Here is a 25,000-nt window from a genome sequence, read left to right as displayed (position 1 = left end):
CGACATGTATATTGGGCTATGTGCATGAAATGAATCCACCGAAGCGTAAACTGATAAATATTGAACTGTTAGCTAAATGTGCTATATTAATGAGGTGGAAGAGTAAAGTAGTCCCCACAAATAACGACTGTCTTGGAGATATGACCTGGGCGAATGATAGGGAGGTGCTGTATTCAAGTTTGAAGCCCACATCGGGGCGACCGAGAGACATATGGGGTGAATAAAGGGGATGGGGAGGATGGTGAAGTATCGCTATTGTGAATAATGTGTATATTAAGTTGCCTTGGATACTGCCGTTGGAAATAGCTCTCTGTACAAAACAACCGTTGGGAATGCATGGTTATGTGATGCTGTGCCTCTGTGCAAAGTTAAATAAAGTTTTTTTTAAAAATGAAGTATGACTGGTGGACATTTGACAAAGCAGACAACACTGATTTTCTGAAGTTGCTGCTTATGTCCTTGATTGAACTCTGGATATATATTTTAAACTTAAAAACTGAATTCTCAGTAGGAAGAAAGAAACTAGATAGGCAAATCAACTTTTGCTACAGATGCAAAACGAAATGTCATGCAGTCAGATTTACAGAACACTGCACAGGGACAATACCACTGTGATGTGCTGGGATATTACATCATTATGGTTTCCACAGTTCAGGCAGTCATGCAGTCAGACTGCAGTCATGCAGTCAGATTTACAGAACACTGCACAGGGAAAATACCACTGTGATGTGCTGGGATATTACATCATTATGGTTTCCACAGTTGCTCATGTATAATCAGTACTGTATCATTAGACCGTTGAAAGTAATGTGTGCCATTTCATGATAGAGTTTTTTTACATTTTAAACTAATTCTTGGAAGACATTCCTTCTTCATCAAGTGGTTGTGGATGCACATCATTAAGGCATTTTTTGTATTTCTTATTACACCGGGAGCTGAGCAGATGTAATTAAGCCACTCTCTTTGAGAAGAATGAATACACATCACAATGCAGGCACATCATTTGCACATAATTTTCTGGGACAGGGAACTCTTGATGAATGGTCTCCATGGGTATATATTCAAAATGGGCAGGGCAATGCATATTGGCAAGCACTGGGTGAGGACATGGCTGGACAATGCGTGCAGGACGTGTGTCCATCATCACACGCAATCTCCTCATTTTTAAGAACTCTCATTCCATTTGTTTTTCATCCTAGGTAGTGGAAAGGCAGCGCCCATTAAACAAAACTAAAAAGGAAGAACAAAAATGCAGTCAGCACCCTTCATTGCTTGGGGTTTTAACACAGTAGCATCATGACCTAAAACCGAGGACGGGGGCAGTGAACTTTGTTAAAATAAAATAGGAAGGGTCAATAAAGCTGTCTGTAGCCACAGAGTTAGGTATACATAAGCATTTTCCAGGTTCTTTTTAATACAGAAATGAAGCAGAAGCAGGTAACTAAGACGGAACTCATAGAGGGTACACAAGCACAATCATTCATCATCAGCTCAGGATACAGCTGCAACACTCAAAACATGTACATTCTTTCCACACTTACCAGCTTCTATATGACAATGCACATTCCAAGCATACCAGCTTGACACCGCATCTCTCAGTAAGAGTAGGGAAAGCAGAATGTGACACACAGGTTTGAAAACTATAATTAATGGTTTTATTTATTTCTTGTTGATTTGTTCCACATTACTCTCAGCAGGGATTACTTTATAGCATCGTATGAGGGAATAGAGGGTAAAGTGTAAAATATAGTGGGGTGGACAGGAGAAGGAAGAGGGGTGGGATAGGAGGAGTATGCAATCACAGCATATGAATGTTGTATTCCTAGGTCTACATATGGTTACAAATTATTGTCAAGAGCAACACTTTGCAATTAACAGGTTTAAGAGTTTATCAGTTGTAATGCACAAGCAACATTAGCTTAACAAGTTGAGGTCAAGGCCTATTTTGAATGTTCTGGTTTGGCGGCCTTCTTCAATTTTAAGTCGTCTTCTTGGTTTTTATGGTCCACTAACAGATTGTCCCACAGGTGCATACCATGAGTAAAAATGTCTTGTTCCGATTTTAACATTTTCGCTGTGTGATGTTTACGAGTCAATGACCTTAAATAACTTTTCAGGTGGTAGTGCAGGGTTCAAAATTGAGGGGAGCTGTGAGCCAATTAGCTCCTTCTTGTAGCCTACACAAGCCTGGTTAGCTTGACACCAACAGCCTTTTGACTCCACGGGCCAACCAATCCAAAACAAACACACATATGTGAATTAAACTCTGTGCATATGGGACGATTTATAAATAAACATCAGGACACATCTATACAACATTTAAGGCATACAGGGACATAAATAATGGGCAAAATGATATTTGTGCATCTTATGTGGGAATTAGATTTGCAGGAACTCTATGTTCTATATGGTAGCTCCTTGTCTGGCTGTGGTAGCACCTGGTCACTGGTTAATGCTGGCTACCCAGGTGCTTCTTGTAGCTCCTGCTTAGTCAATCTTAATTTCTGTCCCTGTAGTGGGCTATCCCGTAGGCCATGAGATACAAATAATGTAAACTGCAGAAGGGACATACTTCCTTACAATCACATCACTGCTGGGTAATGTTTTGGCGAATACATTTGGCCGAACCCCCGAGACACCTGAATTTTCACTGAATTCAGGTGATTCACATTTTGGCTAAACTTTTAAGGGAATTGGGTGACCGGTTCGTCTTTTCCCAGGCACAGCGCTCATAACTTTGCTGTTCTACCTGAATAAATGATACTTGTAAGAAATGTCACACTATATACATCATGCATGCTTGATATGTGACTGACTCTGCCTGAGGCCTATTGGCCTTTTTGAGTTCACTGACCTGCATTGACCTGCAGTAATGCTTATGGAAGCAAACTCAGCAGGATGAAACTTCACACACCCCCACCCCCTCCATGATTGACTATTGCCAGCCCTACAGGCTTTTCAATTGTATATGTCTGTTATGAATTCCCCAAACTGTAATATTATAAACCTGTCGACTCCTGAATGCTAAAAAAGCAGACCCAGACAATCCTGATATGTGGCTGATTCGGCTGCTTTGACATATATCCTTGCAATTCTATGTCAAGACCTGAGGCTCACATTATGCTTCTCTTTCTTTATTTTAACAGGTAAAGAAAGCTCAGCAGCAAGATATTTTTAGTGCACCTGAGTGCAATAGATAATATGCATAAGGAAAAGGTGCACGAAATATATAACAAAAATATACAACAAAAAGTATTAACACATCATAATAAGTCCATAGGTCTCTGTGGAAAAAACAAGAAACTCCATTTCCCAGAAGACTTCCTTAGAGTTCATCCGGCATATGTGGTGGGGTTGTGAAAGGGTTGAAATGTACTGGGATGAGGTGCTCAGGTGGATTAAAGATCCGGAAGGGGTCCCCCGAACAAAGACAATGTTACTGGTTTTATTTGGTTTGGAAGGTAGTGAAGGGGAATACAGCAGACTGCCGCACCTGCCGACCTTTTTTGTTATTAGCGGGTTCAGCGTGCTTAGCGATGTACTGGAAGAAGTTGTTGCTCCCAGGCAAATAAGAATGGATAATCACAGGGAAGAACATACATGTAATGGAGAGGATCACTGTGGTCATACACGGCAGGGGGGCAAGCGTTGAGGTGGAATGGGAGGCAATTTGGACCAGGCAAATGCCTATGGAAGCAGGAGCTGCTGGACGACGGGTTTGAAAGAGGACAGCAGGAAGGAGGAAGAAGTTGTGGAGGGAATGTATTTTATAATGTGCAAAAGTTGGGGTGATCGAGGGTAAAGGGGAACGAGAGAACGACAGGTCAACATAGGGGCCAGACTGAGCAAACCTTAATATTAGTGGTTTAACTTCAGTCAGGTGCTAGTGACAGCATGAGCTGGGGGTGGACTGAGGGGGGAAGAGGTTTGGAAGACATATACGGGTGATGTTATGGTGGGCCATTGTTGAATAGGCCTTTTTGGTTTGTGTTTTGTATTTGGCTGAAAGATGATAAAGGAGCAGGAGGACGATAGACAATTTGAAAAGAAAGGAAATGAAAACATGAAGCACATAAATAAAATCTATGAAAATGGAACTTCATGAGAACCAAGCTAGAGCTGGAATAACAATGAATTCCACCAGTTGGAAGGCAAACTCATGGACTTCCTCAATTGGGCAAATTCGGGGGTCCAAAAATGGGGGAAGGAAGGTGGTTCAGGAACAGGAGATATCAGAACAGACACCTGCTGACCAAAGTGAGCCACTTGCAAGATGGTAAATGTGGATGTGTTGAGAAGATGGGATCAGAGGCTGTCCTCAGAAAAAGTCCAATACAGGCACCAGCAGGATGCCCAAAGCCATTAGACCATAGGATAATGAGCCGGGGGACACAGTTATGCAGACAGAGTCCTACTGAGCATAATCACCAATCCAGCAGATAAAGAGGGGAGACCAAAACAGGAGATGAAGGATGAAAAGGGTGCCGCTAGCTTGATGTTGTGGCACTAATTCTGCTGTATTTGAGGTCACTGTCCTGGCCACAGTCACTGAATTACTTTCACAAAGAAAGTTATAATAGATGGACTTAGGAAACGTCTGCTTCCTTGCTTCTCTTTAAACATGTACACACTTTCTGAATCCCCTTGTGAGATTCAGGTTGGTTTGAGAGTTCCCACATATTTTTCCTCCAACCCAAACTCCTTTAAGAGCCATAAATCTTCATGGAAGGGCAGCAGAAGTGTGGGCATGTTCTGACTGATTATTGGGGAAAACAGCAACACAAGATAAATTGAAAGGATTCATGAAGGGAAAGGGAAGGTTAGGGGAAGGTGGGAGATTGGGTGAGGGGGCTAGCAAGTGGAAATGGAACCCTTTGCATTGGTGAATGTTTTCCAAGTAGGGCAGCACATTACACTCTCTTGTCAGATATCTCAGGAATGCACCTGCTGCAGCGATCTATGTGTAACCTGCATGTTCCAGGTTTGAATCTGGGTAAGGGGGGAATAAAGATTTTCGATAACTTACTAGAAAGTCTTAATTCTATTAAAGACACGGAGGCAAGCATTATGCTTCTCTTTCTTTATTTTAACAGGTAAAGAAAGCTCAGCAGCAAGATATTTTAGTGCACCTGAGTGCAATAGATAATATGTATAAGGAATAGGTGCACGAAATATACAACAAAAATATACAACAAAAAGTATTAACACATCATAATATGTCCATAAGTCTCTGATGAAAAAACAAGAAACCCCATTTCCCAGAAGACTTCCTTAGAGTTCATCCGGAGGCCACCAACAAGTGACCTTAGTCCTCCAATAGGTAGCCGGATCCCCTCATAAACAGTCCTGAACATGATGTAACTTCCTCTTTCTTTGCTGCTTACAGCAAGAGATAATTACATCATGTTCTAAGATTGTATTTATAGTCTATATTTGTATATTTCTTTTTTATATTATATTCATTGTCTTTAAATTATTTTAGAGCTTGATGTCCGCACACCCGCATGCTTTTTGATGTTTTATGTGCTTTCGTACATTGTTTATCTGAGGAACGCATTACGCATCCTTTCGGCTTCCGTGGTCTCTCTCCGACGGCAGATGCTTCCTGCTGGCGTCAGAGAACAGTGTGCTCAGAAACATTGTGTTTCGCTTTCTTGTTCGCCGCGTAGGCGTTCAATGCGAGGGTCCGCTTCTGCGAAACCTTGAGTATGACAAATCGCCTGCTTCCCCGGCCCAGCACGATTTTCCGGAGCCTCGGGGGAAGCAGCATTGACTCCCGTATGACCGCGGCGCCGCCCGCGGCCACCAGAGGGAGCTGCTCCAGTTTGGGTCCTTTACTCGGTTTTCTGGCGCTCGCGAGTGCATTTCCGTTATGTGTTCACAACAGATTTGCGACCGCGAGCATCAGAAGCTGAAAATACATCTACTCTGCATTGTTTTTCGAATATTTTTTTTTTTAAAAGACAGATATAAGCATCATTGAGCTGAGGACCCCATTGAAGCTCATTATAGCTGCACAGTGGGCTTGAGAGAAGGCGTTCTGTGCCCACAGAAAAAAAAAATAAAAAATAAAATATATATATATATACAATAATAACATATTTAAAAAAAAAAAGAAAGAAGGGAGGTAAGAAAGGTGCAGTATAATTATAAGAATGGCAGCCCAGTACTCCCCTCATGAAGGTCAGGATTGGTCTGAGTTTGAGGAGGATACTTATCAAATAGATGAAGTAGCACAGCCTCCCGCCGGAGTTCTATAAAGCCTACGAAACAACCTTAACCCTGATACTGCACAAAGTATTTCTGGAAGCGTACAAGACAGGAACACTACCAGGAATCATGAGAGAAACGCTTATACTCTCAATGCTTAAACCAAACAAATCCGCAAATGACTGCGACTCCTACCGCCCGCTGGCGATGCTAAATTACGACGGCAAGATCTTAACCACCATATTAGCCAAAAGACTAGCTAGGGCGGTGGGGTCCCTGATCCACGAAGACCAAAATGGATTCGCACCAGGTTGCAACACTACAGCTAATCTACGGAGACTCCAACACGTCATGGCACAAACCATGGAGAGCGGAGAAGACATGGCAGTGCTATCACTGGATGCCATCAAGGCGTTTGATTCTACATTCTGGGAGTGGCTAATCGAAGTCCTGAGGGAATTCGGGTTTGGAGAAAGCTTTGTGAGATGGGTCAAAGTGATGAACAATGTCCCCATGGCAAGAGTGAAGACTGGGAGCACGGTGTCAAAGGCCTGGGCAATACATAGAGGTACTAGGCAAGGATTCCTGCTATCACCGATGCTATATATCCTGGGACTGGAGCCGATAGCCATCTACTTCAGGAAGCAGTTCTTCGACGCAGGGACAAGGTTGGACAGGAAATATAACATAATCTCACTATACGCTGATGACGTTCTGCTATGCCTAAGAGACCCGCAAATAAATGCCCCGGTCACATTAGACGTATTGGACAATTATGCACGCTACTCAGGAATACAATTCAGTAAACAGAAATCCTGTGGATTTCCACTGGCCGGGCACAGAGGGGTAAAGGAGACAGACCTACCCGAGGTGGGAATCAAGTGGCAGCTGGAAAAGTTTTGTTATCTGGCGGTCAACATAAAACACACGCCAGAGCTCACGCATTAATGCAACACGGAAGCTGTGATGAGAGGACTTCGCAACTCCAGAAAGTTCTGGTCCAAGCTCTCAATGATGGGCAGAGCAGCCATTACTAAAATAATAATACTCCCGAGATTTCTGTACTACTTCATAAATGTATGCTACTACATAAGATCACCCTTTTTCAGGAGACTAGAGGTTCTGCTCAAAGAATTATTGTGGGGAGCGTCCCAGCACAAACTACCCCTACACATACTAACACTATCGCACAAAGAAGGAGGGATACAACTGCCAGACCTCCAGAAGTACTACTTAGCGGCACAACTCAGCCACGTGACGAGATGGATGTCAGACGAACCAATAGCAGAAACAGAATTACTACAACAACTGTCTGCCCCAACATGCCCCAAAGAAATATTGTGGAACCCATTGATTGAACCACCAAACATCCCCATGATAGTAAAGCTAGGCAGACAAGTGTGGAACAAGACCAGCTCGATGCTTCGACTACACCACCCATATTCACCTGAAATCCCTATACTGGCAGATGTGTGCAAAACCCTCACCGATTTACCTGCAATGAGGAGCTGGGAAAAGGTGGGACTGTACACCTGGGGGGACATGTTCAACGATGGAACTTTCAGGGACTTTGAATCGCTGCACGCAAAGGAGGGACTGGCAAAAGGCCAGTTCTTGTGGTACCAACAAGTCAAACACAATGCAAAAAAGAAATATAGCCTATGGCCCGAGGAACCAACACCGAACCCCTGATACAAGAAATCTACAACCTAAGCAACGGCTGGAAACCAGTATCCAGATTATACAGCCAGATAATGGACAGACCCAATCCCTGCAGCACATCGCTGAAAGAAAAATGGGAGAAGGACTTGGGAACCACCGTGACCGAGAAAGAATGGGAAAGGGTACTACTGTACCCCAAAGAGGTGTCCAGAAACACCAGGTTCAGACTAATACAGTTGCACGTCCTATACAGGACTTGCATGATCCCACACAGAGTAGCCAGCTTTAACAAACAAGCCCTATCACAATGCCCCTGGTGTGGTAACGATGAAGCAGACATGATCCACATGTTCTGGATCTGCCGCAAGGTACTAGGCTTCTAGACCAAAATTGAACAAACCTGCAGGAAAGCGGGAGTGAACAGGTACGAATGGACCCCGAAATAATGGCTATTAGGCACATACCCCAGATTGAGCAAACAAACACATCGTAAAACTGATGGACATGGCATGGCGCGCGTCCTCGCAAAGAGAGCGATTGCGATGGCGTGGAAATCGCCCGGGGGTCCGAGATATGAAACCTGGATCAAAGGGATGGAGAGATAGACAGATGCGGAAACCAGCACCTGGAACACAGGGATCACCAGAGAAGAGGGGGACATAAACGCTACGTTCGAATCATGGAAAGCCCTAATAAGAGACATGCTTTTCTCGGTAGATCACAAACCCCCCTAAATACACACGTACCACTTAGCACAAGCATGACACAGCATGGATAAGGCATGGACCACACCCCCTACAGGGACCTCCACAGACCAACAGCTCCAAACCCTACAACATCCCACCACCTAAGTAGAAAAAGGAAGCGACACAACCATAATGCAGCCAGAAGACAGGCACTGTTAACTGTTGTTCACTGTTTATATGTTGTTAATTAAGAAACAATGGAAGCTCCACTGTAATAAGACCACAACACTGTGCATTTAAATACTGCATGTTTAATTAAAAATGGCAATAAAATACTTTAAAAAAAAAAAATCAAATAGATGAAGTGGCAATGGCAAACAGCCTTAAAAAGTTGCTGGGATCTTCAGTTGAAACCAGTATCAAAAGAGCTGTATCAGAAATGCTCCTGCCTATTCAGCAGCACCTGGACAGCATGGAGGAGCACCTACAAGAGATCTGCCTACCAAGAAAAAAGACACAAAAGAGAAAGCACCTTTCAGATGGGGGATGTATTCCGGCTCGCTTGAGTAAAAACTCTCAGATCCCACCGAGCCAGCCAGAACCAGCCACTGCTGCCCTATCAGACGCCTTCTCCAGGCTGAAAAAGGCCTTTTTGGACAGGAAGGAAACCCCTTCCCCCGATGGACCCTTTTACCCCGCGGAAGAAAACAGGGGTACTAGACCCTCAAGCCCAGAGGGATACCAACAGGGCACTGTTCAAGAGGGATATGTTATCGGCAATAAATCTCCCACCTCTTCAGATAAGGACTTGCAGACAATAGGGTCACGACCCTCAACATCAGGGATTGCGGCAGCCCCCATCCCCAAGAAGCCAACCCGGGAACATTCTTCTTCTAAGGGGATGTTTACACCTTAAGATTTAGTACATCCCAGATCTACTGACTGGGAACCATCTTCGAGAACAATGGACTACATCAAGGCCAGTCTACGCAAACCCCTAGACAAGGAGGTTAGAGCGAGACTCAAGGCAGAATGCCCACGTCCAGAAATTCCGGGCAAGGTGGCCCTGACTCCGGAGTTAGACTCTAAGATGATTACATTCCTAGGAAAGAATGTGAAAAATCCATGAAAGGGCATAGATCGCGCCTGGAGGTCCTGTCAGGACAGTGTATTAGACGTTACTGGTCCTCTGGTGAAAATGATGGACCTAGCTGAAGCAGCCATAGATACAGGCGACCCCATTGATCCAGTGATTCTCTCAGGCTGGGCCCAAAGAGCCATCTGTTTGCTGGGAAACGCCAGCTGTGCCATATCAGCGGGGCGCCGTAAAGGCATCCTCTATAAGATTGACGCTAAGCTAAGTGGATTAGCGGACACCGAGTCTGGCGCCGCGGCCCAGGGTCTGCTCTTCGGTGATACCTTTATGAAGGAAATGTCCAAATTTGTTGGCACTTTTACCGCTCTAGATAAGGCTCAAGCCTCCATCAAAAGAGTTTTCTCTTCCAACATTTTCTCCAGGGCCGGACGAGGTAGAGGTCGCTCCTCCGGCCGATACTCTTTTGATCGAAGACCTCAGCAATCCAGGGATCAACACAACGCCTGGCAGGATCGCTCAGATACCTTCTTCCCTTCAAGGGGGCGAGGAAGAGATTGCGGTTGGAGAAGAGCTGGTAGATACCCAGCCCAGCAACAAACCACAGGTCAGTGTGCTTATAGCAGCGCCAGGGCCGCAAGCGCCTAAAGGAGGGAGGCTAACTCTTTTTACGCATGCATGGTATTTCTTATCAGGGGATGCATGGGTTAGAGACACAGTTCGCAGTCTGCGTCTAGAATTCTTCGCGCAACCCTTTCAAATATGTCGCCCCGCCCCATTTATAATGTCCAAAGCGGACGAGGAAGTGCTAGACAGGGAAATACACAGCTTAGCCTCAAAGCAAGCGATTCGCCCCTGCTCAAGCCAAGGCGGCTTCTCAGCCCCATATTTCTAGTACGCAGAAAGCAGAAAGTACGCCCAGTGAAAAACCTAAGGGCTCTCAACGACTTCATCGTTTACTGCCATTTCAAAATGGAAGGGATTCATGTGCTCAGGGATATCCTGAGACCAAACAACTGGCTTATGCGTCTGGATCTGAAAGATGCGTACCTCGCGGTGCCCACATATCAGGACCACACAGGCTATCTGAGGTTCTCCTGGAAACACAGAGACTGGGAGTTCACAAGTTTAGCATTCAGACTCTCCTCAGCACCCTGGGCTTTCACCAAGCTTCTGAGACCCGTAGTGGCTCATTTAAGAGAACAAGGCGTCAGGCTGATAGTGTACCTGGATGATATTATTTTCATGGCCCAATCCCAAGCTCTGGTAGAACAACAGACCAGACTGGCCATAGACCTGCTACACAGTCTCGAATTCCTCATAAAAAACTGGGAGAAATTGATCCTTCGCTCATCCAGGAACCTAGAGTTTCTAGGATTAGTAGTAAATTGCTCAGCTCCGTCTCCCGACGGCCAAAATACACTCCACCCGACGGGAGATTCGCAGACTACTACAAAAGGATCTCATATCTCTTCGAGAGCTAGCAAAAGTTATAGGTCTTCTATTCTCTTCCATCCAAGCTATATTTCCCGGGCCTCTTCACTATCGGAAATTGCAAAGGCTAAAGGGCCAACATTTAAGACGCAGCCGACGGGAGATTCGCAGACTACTACAAAAGGATCTCATATCTCTTCGAGAGCTAGCGAAAGTTATAGGTCTTCTATTCTCTTCCATCCAAGCTATATTTCCCGGGCCCCTTCACTATCGGAAATTGCAAAGGCTAAAGGGCCAACATTTAAGACGCAGCCTCTCTTACTCCAAAGCGTCTGACGCTCTCACCAGAATCGAGGACAGAGGTCAACTGGTGGCTCACACACATGGAAGCTTGGAACGGCCTGTCAAGACCGGTGGGGGGGTCTGTACTTCCGCTCTCTATATGGTAGAGGAGAGGCACAGAAGACCCCAGCCAAGATTCTCGATTACGGTAGCGATGGACGAGCAATCAAGGCCTAGCTTCTCAGGAGGTGATGCAGGCTGGTTCTTAAGTACAGTGTATCCCCAAGCCCCCCACAAAGGAATGTCCACACACTGTATTACTGAAAACACAGTCTTTATATAATTAATATTCAAGGGTTATGTACACTTATCACAACAACGCACTTTGTGCTCAGGAAAACCAATAATGATAAATATCTACAATTCTAAAGTGGTACCACTAATATTAGACCTCATTAAAGTGCATTCACAATACTGTAAAAATGGCACACAGATCAATAAGAAGGAAACCAGCAATAGAGAGAGGAGAGATAAAAGATGGTTGAAACAATAGGCAGAATACTGGCCCTAGCTACTGGACACAGTTCTGTGTGGAGATCCCCCCACCTGGGCAACCTGTAAAATAAAGGGATATGACACAAGCCCAGTCCATATATTGTTCAACAGTCTTATTCTCTCCTACAATGTTTTTACCCCCCCAATGTACCTGGTGGAGTCGAGTTCTTCGAAGAGGCGTCGACAGATCCTTCTTGAATGACCCCCTTTTAAGCAGGAGTCACGGATCGTCGAGAGGCGTCGAGAAACGTCGAAGACCTCGGGATTCGGCGACGGGGAATCGACGGCCCTTCTTGAATGCCTTCCCTTTCAAGCGGGAGGCACGGGGCGTCGAACATCCGTCGACAAACGAGGTAGAACGATGTCGAAGAGGCGGCAGCTTCGTCCGAGCGGTGCTCGTCGGCGTCGGGGCGTCGGCGTCCTGCAAGGCGGAGGTGTGCGGGGCACCTCGATGACAATAGTTCTGGACCGCAAAGATTGTAGAGACGGGAGCCCAGCAAGGGCGTCGAGTCGCTCGAGTCTTTGGGATCGTGAGGTGGCGGGAAACCCACCGGCGGATTCTCCTCGGCGCGTTGGTCGTCCTCGACTTTCTCCGGCAGGGCAAAAGCGGTCGACGGTGCGGACGAGGGAGTCCTTCGAGTCAAATGTTCTTAGGCAAGGAGCGGACGGCTCCGGTCGTCGGCGGCACGGCGTCAAGTGGTTCCCACGGCTGGGCAACACAACTTCGACGGGCCTCCAGCGGTTACACAGACCTGCGAACCCTGGTCGACGGCAATGGACTTCGACAGCGTCGAGGTCCGGGTGCTTCACTTCGATCTCCTCGGCGGTCCCGTCTCGGGTCGGCAGCCTTTCGAGGGTCTGACTTCCAGGGCGCTTCGGCGAAGATTCAGCGGTGCTCGATGGTCCCTCGGAGCACGGGAAGAGGGCGCCTTACCAGGTCCTCTCTCGGGTCAGTCCTCGACGATGTCGACAACCTTCAGTTTCTGTCGAAGCAAATGCCACAGCAAGTCTTCTTCTTCCAGTTGGACGTCGAGGGTCAGCAAATCCAGTTACTCTTGAGTGGAGACTCAGCTTCTGAATGCTTCTGAACAATTTCCAGTGGTGAGAGGTCCCCAGATATACTATTCTGTCTCTCATCCACATTGCTGGCACACACACAGCAGCCAATCACACAGAAGGGCATTCATGCAGTCAGTCAGCCAATCAGGCACACAGTGCATTCAGGCCACACTCCTCCCTTTCAGACACTCACAACAAGGAATGTGGATTGGGACAAGTACCCAGCCATTCAACACTACACACTGCATTCAGGCCAGTTTCGGGCAGGGCTGTCTCAGTCTTTGTCTCTCATGCCAGAAACCAGACAACCACAACAAGGAGTGTATATTGGTCACACACTCCATTCACCCAGGTCCCACCCACAGGAGGTACCCACAACATACAGTCACTGGGAAGGCTCCAGTCAGTCTAGCTGGGCCTTCACAACAACACCATATATGGAACTTCCACCCAACAGCCAGTCAGGGGGAAGGGACAGAGTCAGGGCTTCCCAGGACTTTGGGAAAAACAAGATAACAGGCAATAGAAAGCAAGAGGCCACAGGGGCCATCTTGTTTCCTATCAGGAATCAACTGATTCCAATGGCAGGGCCTGGGTATCCCAAAATGGAGGACACCCAGAGCACCTGTCAAACTCAGCATGGAGCTGCCACCAGCCCATACCCTGCTCTGTGGGCCACCCACAGGTGCCCAAAAACATACACTAGGGGCACAGGGTTGTACCCCTACCCATGGGTGCCATAAGGGTATCCCATGGGTCTGTTCACCAAACCAAAAGAGAGCTGCACTGCCAGGAGTCCCTCATGGACTCCTGGGCAGAAAACATGACAGAACACACGGTAAAAACAGAAAAAGGACAAGGATTCAGAGGCCCTGTCCCTCAGATGCATTTCCGGCATCACACGGCCAAGCCATCTTCGGATCTGCTCCAGATATAGTAATCGAGTCAGATGCCAGTCGCTCCGGTTGGGGAGCGAGATGCGGCCCAGTGGCCACAGGAGGGACCTGGTCGCCACAGGAACTGGAGATGCATATAAACTGCCTAGAGCTCCTCACAGGCTCTTACCCAGTGCGCTCCTTTGCCAGAGGCAGAGCTAGTTGTTGTATCTTGCTGAAGATGGACAACATTTCAGCAGTAAAATACATCAATCATCTGGGTGGCACCAAATCATGGCCCCTAGCAGAACTAGCCAAAGATTTTTGGCATTTCTGTCTAGAACACTGGATTTTGGTCACAGCGGAGTATCTCCCAGGCCTCACAAACATGGTAGCGGATTAGTACTCCCGCCACTCACTCGATTACAGTGACTGGAGGCTCAACAGGGACATCTACCTCTGTCTCCAGCAGGTTTGGGGCCCCATGTCCAAAGACCTTTTTGCCTCCCGCCTCAACAGTCAGTTACCAGTGTTTTTCAGCTGGAAACCAGATCCAGCAGCGACTTCGACGGACGCATTCCTGCAACATTGGACCGAGGGGGTACACTATGCCGTTCCTCCTTTCAACATGATTGCGAAGAACCTGGCCAAGGCCGGTCAGGAACAAGCAGAATTGGTCCTCATAGCCCCGGTCTGGGCCTCTCAGACCTGGTATCCAAAGCTTCTGGAACTTTCTTCGGATTTTCCAATCCTTCTACCCCGGTTTCCGGATCTCCTACTGGATCCATCAGGGCAGCGTCACCCCCTTCTCCTCAGCGGATCCCTGATCTTAGCAGCCTGGAGGATTTCAGGTAAAGATGGAGAGTTCCCGGTATGTCACGCATGGCGGTCAGGAGAGCTGGGCCCCCGCTACTCTCAAAGGATATTCCAACTCTTGGAGCACCTAGAGGACCTGGTGCCGAGACAAAGGATTACATCCAGTTTCAGCGCCTATAGAGGAAATTCTAAATTTCCTTCCTAGCATCTTTAGTTGAAAGAGGTCTCGCCTACAGGACAGTTAACACCTACCGCTCAGCTATTTCTGCAGGTCACAACCTCGTCCAGGGGATCCCAGCAGGAGAGCACCACCTTGTTTGCAGATTTCTCAAGGGTATCAGACTTACAGTCCCGCCTCCGTCCCTCTATGACAAGCTTTGGGACATTAACAAAGGCCTAAATCTTTTCCTGTCATGGCCACATAATGAAGTGTTATCCCGTACTGCTTTATCTGGCAAACTCACTACACTGCTCTGCCTTGTCTCCTGCAGGAGGGTTTCTGACGTCAGAGCCCTCCACCTAGCGGGCAGGACTTTTTCCTCTGATGGCATCGTGTTCTATATACATAGGAGGACGAAATGCAACTCAAGGGTGATTTCTTATCCCGCTTTTAGGGACCAGCCCAAGCTCTGCTTAGTCAGATGCCTGAAGGTTTACGAAAAAGTTACTGCTCCTCTTAGGACCTCTCCTAATGGGCAGCTATTGATAGCCCTGCGCAAACCCCATAAAGCACTTTCCGCTCCAACCTTAGCACGCTGGGTGCGGCGGACCATAACACAAACAGGAATAGATACTCTGCACTTCGGAGCCCACTCCATGAGAGGAGCCATGACTTCCAAGGCCTTTCAGGTCAGAGTCCGCCTAGAAGATATCATAAGGATGGCGGACTGGTCAGGCGAACCTATATTTAAGCAATTCTACCTGAAACCAGTAGAACAGCCGGCATCCATTGTGGTAAGTAAGCTTTAAACAAGCATAATGTGAGCCTCCAGTCTTGACATAGAATAAAGATTTTCCATAATAACTTACTAGAAAGTCTTAATTCTATTAAAGGCACGGAGGCGAGCATTAACCCACCCGGCGAGAAAAATAAAGCATGTATCACGCTTGATAATGATCATATACATTATAAAGATGGTTGATAGTTTGGAATTTATATATGTTCTTCAGAATAACTCAATTAATTTTCACTCCCACCCCGGTAAGGGAACTAGGGTTGTAATATACATGAAGTACTTTTAGTTCTTTATCCCTCTCTTGACAGCACCAGCAGACAAGTCTGTCTGATCCACAGCTCGACCCAATCTTCTTCTATGAGATGGCTACACTTACAATTCTACTATGGACAGCCAAGTTTGCAGCCTCGAAAAGAGGAAGTTGCATCATGTTCAGGACTGATTATGAGGGGATCCAGCTACCTATTGAAGGACTAAGGTCACTTGTTGGTGGCCTCCGGATGAACTCTAAGGAAGTCTTCTGGGAAATGGGGTTTCTTGTTTTTTCATCAGAGACTATGGACATATTATGATGTGTTAATACTTTTTGTTGTATATTGTTGTTGTATATTTCGTGCACCTATTCCTTATACATATTATCTATTGCACTCAGGTGCACTAAAATATCTTGCTGCTGAGCTTTCTTTACCTGTTAAAATAAAGAAAGAGAAGCATAATGCTTGCCTCCGTGTCTTTAATAGAATTAAGACTTTCTAGTAAGTTATGGAAAATCTTTATTCCCCCCTTACCCAGATTCAAACCTGGAACATGCAGGTTACACATAGATCGCTGCAGCAGGTGCATTCCTGAGATATCTGACAAGAGAGTGTAATGTGCTGCCCTACTTGGATAACATTCACCAATGCAAAGGGTTCCATTTCCACTTGCTAGCCCCCTCACCCAATCTCCCACCTTCCCCTAACCTTCCCTTTCCCTTCATGAATCCTTTCAATTTATCTTGTGTTGCTGTTTTCCCCAATAATCAGTCAGAACATGCCCAAACTTCTGCTGCCCTTCCATGAAGATTTATGGCTCTTAAAGGAGTTTGGGTTGGAGGAAAAATATGTGGGAACTCTCAAACCAACCTGAATCTCACAAGGGGATTCAGAAAGTGTGTACATGTTTAAAGAGAAGCAAGGAAGCAGACGTTTCCTAAGTCCATCTATTATAACTTTCTTTGTGAAAGTAATTCAGTGACTGTGGCCAGGACAGTGACCTCAAATACAGCAGAATTAGTGCCACAACATCAAGCTAGCGGCACCCTTTTCATCCTTCATCTCCTGTTTTGGTCTCCCCTCTTTATCTGCTGGATTGGTGATTATGCTCAGTAGGACTCTGTCTGCATAACTGTGTCCCCCGGCTCATTATCCTATGGTCTAATGGCTTTGGGCATCCTGCTGGTGCCTGTATTGGACTTTTTCTGAGGACAGCCTCTGATCCCATCTTCTCAACACATCCACATTTACCATCTTGCAAGTGGCTCACTTTGGTCAGCAGGTGTCTGTTCTGATATCTCCTGTTCCTGAACCACCTTCCTTCCCCCATTTTTGGACCCCCGAATTTGCCCAATTGAGGAAGTCCATGAGTTTGCCTACCAACTGGTGGAATTCATTGTTATTCCAGCTCTAGCTTGGTTCTCATGAAGTTCCATTTTCATAGATTTTATTTATGTGCTTCATGTTTTCATTTCCTTTCTTTTCAAATTGTCTATCGTCCTCCTGCTCCTTTATCATCTTTCAGCCAAATACAAAACACAAACCAAAAAGGCCTATTCAACAATGGCCAACCATAACATCACCCGTATATGTCTTCCAAACCTCTTCCCCCCTCTGTCCACCCCCAGCTGATGCTGTCACTAGCACCTGACTGAAGTTAAACCACTAATATTAAGGTTTGCTCAGTCTGGCCCCTATGTTGACCTGTCGTTCTCTCGTTCCCCTTTACCCTCGATCACCCCAACTTTTGCACATTATAAAATACATTCCCTCCACAACTTCTTCCTCCTTCCTGCTGTCCTCTTTCAAACCCGTCGTCCAGCAGCTCCTGCTTCCATAGGCATTTGCCTGGTCCAAAATGCCTCCCATTCCACCTCAACGCTTGCCCCCCTGCCGTGTATGACCACAGTGATCCTCTCCATTACATGTATGTTCTTCCCTGTGATTATCCATTCTTATTTGCCCGGGAGCAACAACTTCTTCCAGTACATCGCTAAGCACGCTGAACCCGCTAATAAGGTGCGGCAGTCTGCTGTATTCACCTTCACTACCTTCCAAACCAAATAAAACCAGTAACATTGTCTTTGTTCGGGGGACCCCTTCCGGATCTTTAATCCACCTGAGCACCTCATCCCAGTACATTTCAACCCTTTCACAACCACACCACATATGCCAATAGTCGGCCCGCTCGCCACATTCATGCCATCAAAGTGGGCTCGGCCCCGGAAACAACTTGGATAGTCACACTGGATCGTACTGCCACCTGTGGAGTAGTTTAAGCACATGGAGTTTATACTGAAATGCAATTGAAACCCTGTATGCCCTGCAACACACTGTATGCCATAGGTTCTCATCCACTTCCAAGCCCAACTCCCTTTGCCATTTAATCCAGAGCTTCTCCGTGTTTCCCTTGCCCGACTCCACCAGTGCCCCTTATAGGGATGATCTCAAACCTTTCATTTCCCTTCTTGAGTCTAAGACGTTCTTCAAGGGGATTAGCTAGATCCACACTGGGATGCAGCATGCGTCAGCCCAGGGGGTCCTAAATGGGGTCTCTCTCACCTTTGTGACCCGGTGATCCGGGAGCAACGCACATAAGCAGCTATTGTAAGCGCGCCCCCTGGTGGCCTTTTCTGCATTTGCCTTTCTAATGAACATTTGTTCTTGTGCCATCGTTTTCCACTAACATGGACCTAACCCTTCCCTTTCTCACCAACTTCTCCCTTCTTTACCCTGATTCTTCCTTTTCTCTTCTTTCTTCTGCTACCTCACCCTCCTTCTTCTTTCATTCCTTCCTGTATGACTTCTCAAACCTCTTCCTTATAGCCTACCTGTAAATGTTTATGTAAATTGGAAGTGCCAATCCAATTTACTGAAGTGGATTATTTTACTGCAGCCCAGATACTGTGGACCATAATTCCGCACCGCCATATGTTTGTATGGAGTGGTATAGGTCTATGATGCAAGGGGCCGTGGAAGCACCAAATCGAGACAAAGGTGAGGTTGGGATGAAATGAACAGGGGGATCCCCCATGGGAAAGCCAAAACAAATACAGAGGTCACCAGGATGTCCCTCATGTTGGGAAGGAATAGGTGGAAAGGTGGGGTGGCCATTGAAACCCAATCTCTTCCAGACCTGTGGGAGGCAGTGAAGAAGCAGGAAACAGTATAAAAATGAGCAAAATATAAAAAGGGGTCATGGATGGGGGCAGAAAAATATACTGCAAGGGATAGGGAGGCAAGCCAGAGGGAAAGACGCCTATTTGGGCACCACCAAGGCAGGAGCAATGAGGAAAGAGGTGCTCTAAAATGGTGCTCGTCAATAAGTAACAATAACTATCAATCTCGTATCCTCTCTTTCTAGCCTCACCATTGTCACTTATTTTCTCTTAATAATCTTCTCTGATTGTACTCTGAATTCTCCTCTCTGGGTGTCTGACTGTGCCTCTTATTTTACCTCTAAGTTTTATAAACCACACCCTTAGTTTTCTCCTGCTTCTCCTCCACTTCCCACTCCTTGTCTTCCTTTAATCTGTACACTTTTCCCTCCTTAACTCCCCCAGTCTTCTGCTAGATTGCATCAACCCCACTCCTGATCCGTTGGATTCCCTTTCATCTGACCTTTGTCCATTGGAATATCCTTAAATTCTTTCTTACCTGGGTGCTCTCTTTTACACTTATTTGTCCACTGGTTTCCTTTCCCTATTCTTTAAACCTGTCACAATTTATCACATTCTCAAAACACCTCTTAAAACTTCCTCTTTCCTAATTACTGTCTTATCCAGTGCCCCGGATAAGATTTTGAGGTGAGGGTATTTTACTCCTTATTTTTAAACTTTGAGAGTAGATGTGATTTCAAGAGAGAAAACATTTGTTTTTTCCTTTGCAATAGAGCAAAAAGTATGTGACATCTGTAAAAAAAGGCATGGTATCAAACAGTAAGGCAGACACAAGTGACCACAGTTCAAGGGTGTTTATTGAACTTCAATTGGGTTTGAAAAACGCCTATGTAATCCTAAATCTAAAGATGGGAACAAGCTACGACCATCAAATAATAATAACGCAGTCCTAGTCAAGTCTGTCAAAATAAAAGGGCCAATACTAATAAACCTATTGCCAATCCTTACTTCTAAATACAAATAGTGTGGGAAACAATGTCATGAAAAAGAAAAGTGTTTAAGAAATGATATGTCAGGATATCTGAGCCATTTTCTCCCTCCCCACGTTTTCAGCAAGGGACAAGGCGGCACACTCAAGCGTAGCACACTCTTTTGCTTCTCTAGCAAGAGAATGCAGTTCAAAACCTCAGAATCAGGGCCTTCTGTGCCAAAGTCTCTTTGTCATTCAAAGTCTCTCATTTCAGAGGGCCTGATGCGACAAACAAACATTAAAGTTCCTTTCTTCTTAGGATTTCACATGTACACAATTTCTCAGGTGATTCACTATTCACCTCGGGTCCCCCTCTGCCGGGCTCAGCCCCACTTTGACACAATGTTCTCAGGATTTTCACGTATCCAATTTCTCGGGTGGTTCACTGTTCACTCTGGGTCCCCCTACGCTGGGCTCAGACCCACTTTATCACAAAACCTTCAATCAGTCTTGCTCCAACGGGCTCGGACCAATTTATCTACTTTAACAAAAACTTTACTGTATCAGCTTTGAAGACTTTCGACTGTATGCAGGATTTTACTTGAACCATCGCAGGACCACTTCGATATACGCACTGCCGGACCACTCTGTCAAAGGTATCATCAGCAGTACAACTTTACTTGCGTCTTTTATCACGTTGCAGCGCTCGCCATACAATGTGGCTGCATTGCAACCTTGTCTTCAACACAGACTGGTAATGTACTCACCGGCTGTGTTTTTTTTTAATCAAAGATTTTATTGATTTTGAAACATAGAAAAGAGCAAAACAACATTACATTCATCTCTCTGCATTACAGTGCGGGGAACAAGGGAGCATTCGTAAAATAAGCAATTTCAGGAGGGAGTAAGGAAGGAGAGACAGAGGCAGAAAAAGAGCTGAAAGCATCAAAAAGAAAAAAGGGAAAAAATGAAACTTAATATCAGGGACTACCGTCCAATGGGCCGTCACACTTTGGCAAAACCAGGACCACTCCTGGCACAGTCTGTACATATCTGGCTCGTTTCACTCGGCATCGCGCAGCCCTTTACAGCCTCAGCGCCTGCAGTGCCACGCCTGGCTTTTAACTGGCGTCTTCCCAGCGGCTCCATATTTTGTTCGCTTTTTGTGGACAGCCCCTCACTGCATACACCCGGTGTTCCATCCCAGCGCAAATGTCCACATCTGTGACCCATTGGTCGTAGCTCGGAGTGTGTTCCGCACCCCACAATTGTGCTATATTCCACCTGAGCACGGCCATTGCAGTGGAGCAGAGTAATTTTTCATAGCGTGACAAATCGGTTTCACTGGAGATCCCTAGAAGAAGGTGTTTTGGGAATCTTTGTATTGTCTTGCCTATAACGCTGGACAGTTTGTCACAACATTTCCGCCAGAGTTGTTGAATGTCATTACATTCCCATAGGATATGGAAGAAGGTGCCTTCCTCGCACTTGCAGCATAGGCATCATGCGTCCGTCGTCTTACCCCAATGGAAGAGAGCCACTCTCGGGTAGTAGACGCGGTGCAGGATCTTCAGTTGAGCCAGTCTGAGCCTTGACGAGATGGTCGCCTCGCCCGGGTACATCAGGGCCTCAACCCAGTCCTCTGGCTGGAGCAGTCCCACATCCCGCTGCCACTTGGTTTTCAGGCTGGTTAGTTCTGGTGTCGCAAAGGATGTTATCACATTGTACATGGTGGAGGTGACCTTCCGTTCCACCCGGTCCAGTACTATATTGCGCTCAAGGGGAGAGCTTTCCGGTATGTCTCGTGTGTTCTGTCGATATGATATGATATGATAGTTTATTTATATAGCGCCTATACACAATGTGTTTCAAAGCACTTAAACACGCTTGCTCCAAGCGTGTTGCAGTTACGTGTAGTGGTATCTTTCTGTGGCTGGGAGGGAGAATTCCAAGTGTAGTGTTTCGAACGGTACCAGCTTGTCTTCCCGCAGCACCGCCCCAATGGTGGGGATTCCTCGCTGGACCCATTCGGGCCATCTAGGTAGTTTTTGTATCTCAGGAAGGTGGCAGTTGTTCCATAGGGGTTGGGCCATTGTCAGTTTCCCGTCCCACCTTAGGTGTCGGTGTGCTTCTTTCCATAGTCTCACAATATGCGTTGCCATATCCGGTTTTGGTGTGCGACTCAGGCTTCCGTAGAGATGCTCCAGTGGTGTTGTTGTATTGTGGGGGTTAATCGCTTTGATGTGTGGAAGGATCCTGACCCCATGCAACATGTCATTTACTAACGCCATCTGGCCAGCCCAGTAGTATGACTGCAGCCTGGGTAGCCCAATCCCTCCTTCCCATATGGACCTCTGGAGAGTGGAAAGAGCAATCCGCGGGTGTGCCCCTCCCCATAGCAGCTTTCGGAGGATGCAGTCGAGCTTCTGAAATTCTTGATGTGGGATGTGTAGCGGGGCATTTTGCAGGATGTACAAGAATTTGGGGAGAGCAATCATTTTAAACAATGCAGCTCTACCCATCAGCGTCAATGGTAAAGAGATCCAGTGGCGGGTATCTTCTGCGAATCTTGTTACAAGGGGGGCAAGATTCAGGGATGTATATTCTGCGATTTGCTGCGTGATACGTATCCCAAGGTATCTGAACTGCTCCGTTTCGATCTGATAGGGGCCGTCCGCTAGGTTCGCTGCCGGTACACCTCCTATGGGGAATAGGATGGATTTGGCCCAGTTCACTCGTAGGCCACTGAATGCCCCATATCGCTCCAGCATGTTCGTGACTCTAGGGCAGGAATTGGCTGGGTCTTTCAGATAGATGAGCAGGTCATCAGCATAAAGCGATACTCTGTCCTCCTAGGTTTCGGACCAGCGGAAGCCCTCCCAGGTTGGTGTGTTTCTCAGGAGAATTGCCAGGGGTTCAATTGCGATCGCAAAGATCAGGGCCGACAGTGGGCAGCCCTGCCTCGTGCCTCTCCCCAGCCCGAAGGGGTCTGATTGCCAACCGTTGATCCTGGTCCTGGCCACTGGGCATTTGTATAGTAGACACACCCAGCTCATGAAGCTCCTGCGAAGCCCATACAGTGCATTATATTCCAGATAGCCTCCCATCTCACTGAATCGAAGGCCTTTTCAAAGTCAATTGCTAGTAAGGCTAGGGGGCCTTGTATGCTGCCAGCTCTTTCCAGGGCTGAGTATAGTCTGTAAAGGTTCATGCGTGTTGATCTCTGTGGCATGAAGCCACACTGGTCAGGGTGGATCAGGGAGGGGATAACCTGTTGAAGTCGGTCTGCCAGTATTTTTGCCAGTACCTTTGTTTCGCTATTGATAAGTGAGATAGGCCTGTATGAACTGCAGCTCTCAGGGGGTTTTTCTGGTTTGGGTATCGCTATTATTGTTGCTTCTCGCAGGTCTGGTGGGAGAATGCCCTTTTCACGCGCGTGTTGGTACACCCGTAACAGGTGTGGGGCGATCACATTGGTTTCCACCTTCCGCCATAGCTCGACCGGGAAGCCGTTAGGGCCTGGGGACTTGCCGGTTTGGAGACCGGATATGGCACTTAGGATCTAATCCTCCGTGATGTCCCTCTCCAGTAGCTCCTGTTGCGCCGCATTTAAAGTGGGGATGTCGATTTCCTCCATAATCGTGGTGTCCATATGAGTCATGGGTTCCCTGTAGAGCTCAGCATAGTATTCCGCGAAGCCTTGTGTTATGTCCTGGTCTGTTACACGGGTATTTGGCCCTCCTGTTTCTAGCCACCAGACATGGCTACGTCCTTGCTCCTTCCTTTCCAGCCATGCCAGCATCTTGCCGGCTTTGGCTCCCGTTTAATAAATTCTCGCTCGCTTTGCAGTATGTGCATGCCTTGCATTGTCCATTGCTGTACTTTGAAGCTTCTTTTGTGCTCGAAGCAGTGTGCGATTTGTGTCCGGCGTGTCCTCGCTTATGTGCCTTTCCTCTGCCTGCTTCACTTGCTGTTCCGCTTCGAGTACCTTGCTCAAATGCTTTCTCTTTTTTGCAGTCGTCCATGATATTAGCTCGCCCCTTAGTACTGACTTGTAGGCCTCCCACAGTATCTCGGGGTTTGAAGTAGACTGTGTATTTAGCTCAAAGTATGTGTTAGTGCTCTCCTGGAGTTTATCCACTAGCTCGGGGTCGCCCTGGTAGTAATTATTTAGCCGCCAGCTTGGCGGGGGGAGCAGCTTGGACGTTGTGATTTTTAATTCCAGCGGGGAGTTGCCCCTAGGGAGCAGGTTTATTTCTTGTGCCCTGTGTAAATCGGAGCTGGAATGAAAAAATAATCCAGCCTAGATAGAGAGGCATGTGCCCCTGAGTGGAAAGAGTATTCCCTAGTGTCTGGGTGGAGTTCTCTCCATATGTCGCATAGGCCAAGTGCATTGGTGAATGTAGCGAGTCTGGTAGGCACATTGGGATTTCTGTTACGTAGGTGTGATCGGTCTAGGGTTGCATTCATGACTTCATTGAAGTCTCCACCGAGTACCATGAGGTTAGAGGTATCGTTTGCGATCAGCGGTACAATGTCTGTAAGTAGTGGGTCTAGTAAGGTTGGCGGTGCATAGATGGCTAACAGTGCAATAGATTGGTCCCATAGCGTCCCCGTTGCATATACATATCTGCCGCCGGTGTCCTGAGTCACTGTGTTAAGTTGGAAAGGGAGATTTTTATGTATCAGGATCATGACTCCCCTTGAGCCCATTGTGAAACCTGAGTGGAGAACCAATTTATAGTTCGTGCGTTTAAACAGGGTGCATTCCGTGCCCGCAAGGTGGGTCTCAGTCAGAAGCACTATGTCTGGTGCCTGTCTATTTAGGAATTGCCGAACCAGGCGCAGCTTAACTGCATTGCCGAGGCCGTTGACGTTCCACGTCATGAGCCTGAGTGTTTGGGAAGCGTTAGTGGTATTGTTGTGTGATGCCATATCTGCTTGTAGTGGTGGAGACGTATGCTGCTATTGACGATGCTGCGCGTCGGCCGAGCTTGTTCCCATGAGTTATGACCTTCCTGTCTGGCCC

Source organism: Ambystoma mexicanum, chromosome 4q (assembly GCF_040938575.1).
Source record: "Ambystoma mexicanum isolate Mex_15411 chromosome 4q, UKY_AmexF1_1, whole genome shotgun sequence".
NCBI classification, from domain to species: Eukaryota; Metazoa; Chordata; class Amphibia; order Caudata; family Ambystomatidae; genus Ambystoma; species Ambystoma mexicanum.
Note: the sequence above shows the minus strand (reverse complement) of the source record.